We start from the raw sequence: 9,422 nt of genomic DNA, 5'->3' as shown, positions 1-9,422 counted from the left end.
TATGACTTAGTATTTGTTAAATTAATACATTATAAATGAATAACCTGATAAATACCACTCATTCAGAATATCAAAATCAAAAATATTTTTCTTTTTGAGAACTTGCAATTCTCCCTCTATATACTTAACATTTATGATGCATGTTTTATCTTAATTTTAAAATGTGATTTCAGCTTTTCTTTTTTCTAATCTGTGACTCATACATTTCTAAAAAGTATTCTAGACATGGAACCAGTTTTAAAAAAACTTGAATTCATTTCTCACTGTTTCATCCTTTTTCCATCATCTCAGAACTTATATAGTGCCAGTGTGTCTGGGATTCTCAATCCCCAATGTGTTTGTGCCTGTTTAGGAAGCCAAATCACAAACAACACATTTTTAGAAACAGATTTTATTTCCTTAACTCTTGATAATGACAATTAACACTCCTTTGTTCATACCTACTCATTCTCCTATGCTTCCTTTTACCACGATGAATATTCTTTCCTCTAAACATTCTTTCCTCCATTCATTTGTACATTTGTAAACAGAATAACTTCTTACAGCCTTTTTTCCCCGTTCGAGCTTGCTTTTCCTTGGAAAGGCAACTTCATAGGATTATTCCTCACTGGATTCTTTCAAGCTATATACTAGATTTATTGCAGCTTTGTATATTGCAGTCAGTTTGGTCCATGATCAATCTTGACATAGGAAAATATGAAAGTTTTACTAAAAAACATAAGGAAGAAAACTGAGGCATCATTAGTCTGTCTCTTTTTTTGACTATTTAAAACTCACATAGCTTCCCTCATATTCGTGTGTCACTTTTATGTGTAAGCTTTTTTACCTCTACTAGGTAGAGATGGAGTGGTAGGTTGATGATGGGTAACCCACAATGATCCTGTCTATTGGTATTCATGGCTTTGTGTAATCCTCTTCCTTTGAGGAACTTGATTCTAATTACTAGAATACCTCCATGTTGAAGGGATATTACATCCTTGATTAGATTAGGTGAGATTATAACTTTTGTCTAGCTAGCAGACTTGTTCTTTTAGTGACTTTGATGAAGCAAGCTGTCATATTGTGAGCTGCCTTATGGAGAGGCAGGGAACCAAGAGCAGCCTCCTGCTGACAGCCATCAGGGAACTGAATCGAGTCAACACCACATGAGCTTAGAAGTGAATCCTTCCCCAGTTGAGTTTTCAGATGGCTGTCAGCTGTGGTTGACACCTTGATTGCAGCTTTGTGAGAGACCTTAAGAAGAGGACCCAGGTAAGCCATGCCTGTATTCCTGACCCACATAAATTGTGATGTAATAAATGTTTGTGTTTTTAAGCAACTAAGTTTGTAGAAATTTGTTATACAGCAATAGATAACTAATAGAGATGATCTTTGTGCTTTTATGATATTCTGTACATATTTCTATCATAGCACTTATTACAACTGATTCTCTAGTGTTCAGATGATTCCCAAATTTATATCTTTAGGTTAGACCTCTCTCCTGATCTTCATATATAAAACTTCGTTTCAATATTCTAGACATACCTCAAACTAACCATGTCTAAAATCCAACATATCTCCATATTTCTTCTACTATAGTTCCTATCAGATAGTAGCATCAATGTGTACTCAGCTGTTCAAGCTAAAAATCTGTGAGTTATCTGATCTTCTTCCCTCTCTGTGATCCTTTTAAACAGCAAGTTATACTCTTTTCTTTAAAATCTTTCTATGCTTTTCATGCATTGCTCTTACAATAAAGTTTAATTTCCTTATGAGAGCTTGAAAAAATTGTGTGATCTGACCTCTGATTAAATTGTTCATTTCTCTCTAACCACAATTTTGTACTCTTACCTCTGTGGTGTTCCTCCAAACAGCCATAGTAAACTTGTGCTTTCTCTCTTCACCATGATTTTCCACATTATATTGTTTCTTGTCCATGCTTATTTTCTTCACATCTTCTTTGCTCAATTTGCTCTCATTCAACTTTCTGATCTCAGCTTAAATTCGCTCTTACCAGGAAGCCTACCATGATAACCCCTTTGTCCAAGCTATTATCTGTGTTATGATCTCCTTCATCATCACTTCTGAAGCACCTGTATTTTTCCTATCCCTGCATTTATCTTATTCTTTGTGAATGCCTATTAACTTGCCTCTATCTCTTATTACACTATAAACTCCATAAAGACAGGAACTATTTGAATTTCTTCACCATGAGTCCCTTATGCTTAGTAGAATGTTGTTTTAATTTATATTTCCTGTTCATTGTGATGTTGAGCATCTTTTTATGCGCTTATTGGACATTCGTATATCTTTCTTCGTGAAGCATATATTCAACTTATTTGACCATTTTAAATTGAGATGGCTTGTCTTTTTATAATTGAGCTGTAACTGTTCTTTATATATTCAGAATAAAAGTCCTGTCAGTTATGTCTGTTGCAAGTATTTTCTTCCACCTGACTTGTATTTTAATTTTCTTAATAGTGTCTTTCAAAAAGAATTTTTAATTCAATTAAATCCCTTTATTAATTTTTATTTTATGAGTTTTGCTTTTTGTATCCTAGAAAATCTTTGTCTAACTCAAAGTCATGAAGAATTTATCCTTTGATTTCTTCTAAAAATTTTTATTGTTTTTTCCTTTATGCTTAGGTTAACCATTCATTTCAGGTTAATTTTTCTGTATGGTGTGAGGTTAAGAATTGAGATTTGTTTTTTTGTTTTTTTCCATATAGATATCCAGTTGTTTCAGCACCATACATTGAAAAGACTATCCTTTTTCCATACATTATTTTGGCATCTCTATGAAAATTAATTTACCAAATATATGTGGATCTCTTTCTAGATTCAATGACCATAGCTCATGAGATTACCTGGGCAGCTCCTCCAGCTGAATATATAGTGAAGAAGAACCATTAAGAAGAAATATAAGATTTCAAACAGTAGTTGTGAAGAGACATGCAAGAGTATTAGTATATGATCTTACAACTAGCTATCTCCTCTCCCTTTACCGTTATACTCCACTCTCAGAGTAACTCGACTACCACACAGGACAGTAATTTTTCCTGGAATAGGTCACTTCCAGGAAGACATATTAGGTTATTTAAGTCATCAAAACCATTTAATACATAGAAGAGTGTGACTTCTCTATTAGATTTTCATTGGAAGTTGTAGAAAACAGGTGTAAATTGGGACAGGTGCCTATCATGATTTTTGCTTTCCCAGTCTGTTTCTTAGCCCTGCTTATGTCTCCAATTAGATGCATATAACTATCATTACATTAGAAAATTTTCATTCAAGCTCAGTATATAAGTATAGATGAAACTGTCATAAGAAAAAGCATAATCAGGGTAATTCACATTCATGATAACTTCTAAAGCTGACAGTGAATGCATATCAAGAATAATAACACAAGACTAATTGATCTACATGGATAATAGGGATAAAATGGACCCATATTTACACCTACATTTGTTCCACATCCTATGCTATTTGAATTCACAGCTAACTTTGAAATGTCTTTGAAAGGTGCTATTTGTTCAATGAATGCATTTCAAAATAGAACCATAGCCTCGACCAAACCCTGGTGTCCCCTAGCAGACTCTAGCAAAGACAGTTATTAGCATTTTACGGTACCATGGGCATTTTCATTTAATTTTTCAAAAATAACTCCTACATTTTCAAACAAACATTACTCTTCTTCTACAAGATTCTATTGCCTCATCTTACATTAGATAAAAGTGTCTTTGTGTCTTGGTGGCTGTCTCCTACATTAGTCATTTCTGTAAGGCATTGCTAATTGATTTTTGAGATACAATTTCTGAGATCCACCATGTACTATGTCATCTTGAGAGTTTGAACCACCCTATAAATATATTTGAACATTACTTGAACATATAATGTAATGACAATTTTAATATCTGAATCATTATACTTCTGTATAACACATGACACTTTTATTTGCATTATTCTTGTGGCCCTTACTTTGTTCTGGGTCATCTTGTATTTATTTGGGACTTTCATTTATTTTTCTAACTCTTTGGTGAACTCCATAAAGAAATGAAGTATTTGGTTATATTAAATGTATGTTTGTTGAGACAATATTTTTATATAGGTATTAATAAGGACTAATTTCATAGCTGTATATTTATCATATTATCAAGCTTTCATTCTAGTTACCTTGCCAGAAACACAATTAAGCTCATGGCCTGTCCAACTCTCAGTAATGAGAAGACAGTTTTGACAGTGTGGGATGATTAAAATGCTTAATGTTCAATTAGCCTTCTTGGATTAAGTCTAGTAAAGGAAAGGGCAGGTAATTTAAAGTTGTATTATGGAGAATATTATTTTACAAAAACCTTAAGAGGGAAAGGGTATTGATTGCTCAAAACTTAAAATATCCTAGGCATCATTTTGAAACTACAAAGACTAGATAAAAGGATTATAAATATACTGAAAGTGAGTGGTACAGACTGGAAAACTGAAAAATGCAGTAAAACTCAATATGAAGAATTTATTTAATCTAGCAGAAATAGAAAAAAGGTGGACAATATAAATGACTCCTAAATTTACAGTGACATCCATTATCATAAATTACTAACATGAGGAATGCTATAATACTAAATGTAATTTTCTTGAGTCATTACATTTCAAAGACATAGTGCAATAGCAAGTATATAAAAATATGGTGTATAAAATGTGAACAAATTTCCCCCACTGGAAAGCAAAAGACATTATAGCTCCTTGTGAAACATTATGAGAATGAAGTCATTGATAAGCAGTGGCAGAGCTGGGGATGCTGGTGATGGTGGTACCTACCAGCAATGGAATGTACTCCCAGAATTTGGGGACTAATTCTGAATGTGAATTTGGAGAAATTTGCCATCAACAGAAATAACTTGTTTTAAGAGATGGCATCTGAATATGCTGCTGGTAAGGCAAGGGGTTCCCAAAGCTCAACTATTCTATGCTTACTTTTTCAGAGTTTCAGTGTCAGATCTTGCTTTCCCACATGGAGTTGCATCCTATTTCACAGAACATGTGCTTTGGAGGGGACCTTGGGAACCAGTGAGTCTAACTTTCTATCTAATTGTATGAAACACTAAACAAGCGGGTGGTCTGATCTAAGTCTGTATCACACAAATTTACCCATTGTAAAAATTTCCGTTCTAACTTTGGACTCTTCTGAATGTCCTCTCAGTTTAAATTTGAAATTTCATCCATTAGGCTCTAGGTTTATCCAATGAAGCCACAGAGTTTAAAAGTAATTTTGTATCTACATTAATGCATTTTAAATGTTTGAATTTAGTTTTCCCTAACACATTTTATTGAGCTAACTAAATGTTTCTAATCCCTGGTTCAAAAGACTTCCAGTTACCTTATGATCCTAGTCGCCCCTAACCTGTTCCTTTTTTTTTTTTTTAAATGAATTCTCTTTTTTCTGTTCCTTTACAGAACTGTGACTCCACCATAATAAAAAATGGAGTAAATATTGGAAGAGCTAATTCATGAAAGAAGTAATATAAATTGTCAATAAATATGCAAAGAAGTTTCATTTCCATAGTTATTAATTAAATGCTAATTAAAATAAGGTAATCTTTTTAACGTATGAAAAATTGGCAGAGATGGAAAAAATAACACCAATTTTTGGCAAGAATGCAGGAAGCAGGCATTACTGTATGTTGGTACAATAAAGGAAAAAAATCAGAGAAGTGCTCAAAAATTCATGAACAAATCTGTTTATCATATAGAGAAAAGTGACAGGGGAGGAATGGTTAAATAGATTATGGCACAATGCGACTACGAAAATGTTTTAGGATAATTTAGTGACATTGGGAAAATGCTTGTAAATTTTACTAAGGAAAAAAACAGGTTATAAAATAGCATTATAATCAGAAATTGAGTGAAAACAAGTTTTAAAAATACTGTAGACGTGGTCTGGTCAGTTCTGACCCTTGCTTCTAGTTCTTAGACTCTTGTATGCATCTTAGGTTATAGTGACCTTTTAAATGCTACATCTCACATGAGTGTTTTAAAACCTCCAAATATTTTTTATGAGTACTACTGTTAAGTCATGCTCCTGTCTTTCTTGAACCTAATTTCCCAGCTTTACATTTGCTCCTGTCAAATTTCATTTGGTTTCATTGAACCCATATGTTGTACTGTTGAATGCTTTTTCCCCCTTTTTCTATTATTTCATACTGAACAGCTCTGCATGATCCACAGATCCATTTGCATGACATTAATGTCCTCATCCAACATTAATGTCCTTTTATCCATCAAAGGTTGTAGAGTATGCTATTTTTTTTTTTTTTTTTTACTAGAGATGAAACCCATTATAATAAGCATCACCAAACGATGTGTTGGATAAGCCATTTTAATTCTAAGTAAAAATGCCACTGAAGATGGAAGACCATTCTAAGTAAATTTCATTGCATGTATTATGCTTCTGGGGAAATTTAAACATGTGGAAGAAAATTATTTTGGAAGATTACCTAGATTTTTAAGTGATTTCATAAGCATAGGAAATCGTATGTTGGAAAAATTTTACCAGTGACAGATGTTAGAACTCTTAACAATGCAAGGTGTAAGATGCTGCTAGTGTACACACACTGTATGCCAGTGCTATTCACAAATTTTAGCCATGAATTTAGGGATAGTGAGAACCTCAATTTAACCCTGTAAAGCAATTTAAGATATTCTTACCAGTTACAACTCTTAAAAAGAAATTCAAACCTATGTCATTTACCAACCAAGTTCTATATTTTCTTGTCCTTTGGAATTTCACATTGATCTAGAAGAAGGTGAACATTGGCAGATTCCCTTCTCTAATTATTTTGTTTTTAGAGTCTCAATTAATCTCTCTCAATGGACAGACTAAGAAGATTTATATGCTAACATGCAAAGCATTTTTCCCAAGACAGCAAACAGTTTCCTATTAGATGAGAAAGAACTTTAGGATGTGAAATCTATTAACGTTAAGAGAACATGATTTCTAGATATCTTAAAGAAAATAATGTCAAAAAAATAGAAAGAATTGGGAAGGGAAGAAAAACGTTTGAAGCTGAAGAGAAATAAAATATAAAAAGTGATCTTTCTCCATAGGCATATATCCTGATATTTTTATGTCTTATTAGGACCTTTTTGCTTGAACGAGTTCATATGCAAATAGAAAAAGGAAACAGGGAGCAAGAGATATTTGTAATTTAAGATATGAGAACCTGCAGTTTCAATTTTTACTTTAAAAACTTATCACAGCCACTGCATAGACCTGATGACCATAGGAAAAGTTGAAAAGGAAATAGAAACACACACAAAAAATGAGTTGATTAGAGGCGAGGATGGATCTACCTTACTTTAAGCACAGATCATTGACATTAAAAGTCATGTTACTTCTATTATTGGTAGAATTAAGTCACTTACAAGTATTCCAGAGTACCAGTTTCTCTCTTTACTTCCTTGAGTAAGGGAAATCATACTTCTCTTCTTGGCATAATAGATTGAATAAAATATTTTCTCCCTAGTTTATTTTGTTTGAGTTGTAGGTATTGACATTCACATAAAGGAAAATTTTCTGTGTTCTTAATAAGGATTATCAGCATAAGCAATTCATCAAAACAGTTGCACAAAACGGAGTGATTTTTAAAAGGCAATATGCTATTATGACTAAGAATATTATAATAGAGACTACTGCATGTTCATCAAACCCTGCTCCTTTCCCTCCCCCACCGACAACATTGCCAGCCTCGCTACCAGGCCATATGACTGAACCTAGTGGGTGGAGTGATGCACACTGCTTTTGAATCTGTCCATAAAACCCTCCAACACAAGATCACCCATGCTGTTTCCACAATAGCAGGCCAAATAGAGAGGCCTCCAAGGAGAGCAAAGCCACATGATAGGAGGAGCCTGCATCTCTGAGTCACCTTTGGAAACAAGGTGGTTGGAGAGGAGCTTCTACATGAAACTCATGTTTTAGAGAGAAACAAACCTTAATCTGTTAAGCCACTGAATTGTGAAGTTGTTGGTTATACCTATTAGCCTACCCCAACTAAGTATGGAGTCTGGGTCAAATTGCTTGAGTTAAAAATCTCATCACATCGCTAGCTGTGCAATCTTGGGCAAACTGCTTAACCTCTCTGTGATTCAGTTTCCTTGTATGTAGAATGGTGATCGTAACATTATCTACCTCATAGAGTATGTGAGGGGATGGAACGAGGTATATAATCCTTTAATAAACCGGGCATACACATATGTTATTATTACTTTATTCCCAAATACTCTCATTTTAAGATCATATCCAAATAAGGGTCTTTTATAGAGTTTGGTAGAGTACTGTAAGCTGAATTGTAAAATGAGAAACTATCCAATTACAATGTTCAACTGAAAGAGTGCTGAGTTTTCTAGAAAGAAAATAAGGGAGAAAAGAATGACTAGAAGGAAGAAAGAAGAAGGGAGGAAAGAATGAAGACTCCTCTATTTTAAGCAGCTTACGTACTAACCGAACTTTGCTAACAGGTATGACACTGCAAGGCAGTAAATATCATTTGGTGTCAGATGGTTACTGTGGATCACATTCACTCTTGTTATTGTCTGCAGTAGTTTCCTAGACATCTTTCTGCCTTAGATATTGAGTATGTTGAATTCTCCCACCCCAGCTGCTCCCTACCCCACCCCATCCTTGACCTTTTTTTTTTCCTTCAATGACAAATACTCTCTGGTTTTATTTACATCTCCCCAGTTGTCTGGTAAAAGTGAACCAAACTAAAAGATACCAGTAGCCCTTTGACACTTAGTAAGCTTTATTCTAAGGCATGGTGCCTATAATTAAAGCAATATGATGCCAGGGAAAAAAAAACAAAACAACTCGCCCAATGCACAACTGTGCATTTACAGTCTCTTCTATAAATAGATGAAAATTACAGGTTTTTAAAGTGAATGAGAGACTACAGCAAAATTATGTGAACTCAGAAAAATGAATGAAGCATAAAATATGCTGTATGTAATAGAAATGGGTATTTACTCAGTAGCAGTAACAACAAAGTTAAACATGAGGAAATTTGTACTTTGTAGGTTCGGTAACAAGGAACCATGAAATGCCCTGGTTTTGGTCCCTTCGGAGTTTCTTAGATGAAACTGCTCACTTTATAGGCAAATATGTGAATTTAGCAGTTGGCTATTTACTCACCAAGATATTTTTTACTTTTATGAAAGTGAGCTTCTATTTTTCTGGTCTCCAAAGCATAAATAAAGGAGACATATCTGTGGTGAAAGAGGAACTTTTCCTTCCATAAATAAATTGTGCCTATTCTAAAAAAGAAAAGAAAGCGTGGGGGGGATTTTTTAAAAAGGGAAATGAGGTTTTCTGCAATGTTACGATGCCCAAGGACAGTTCTGATTTGATGCCTTAGCAATTTACATGGAATTTTACTCTAGTGATCTCTAAGGTT

This window comes from Pteropus alecto, unplaced genomic scaffold (assembly GCF_000325575.1).
Source record: "Pteropus alecto unplaced genomic scaffold, ASM32557v1 scaffold25, whole genome shotgun sequence".
NCBI classification, from domain to species: domain Eukaryota; kingdom Metazoa; phylum Chordata; class Mammalia; order Chiroptera; family Pteropodidae; genus Pteropus; species Pteropus alecto.
This window is presented reverse-complemented; position numbering follows the sequence as displayed.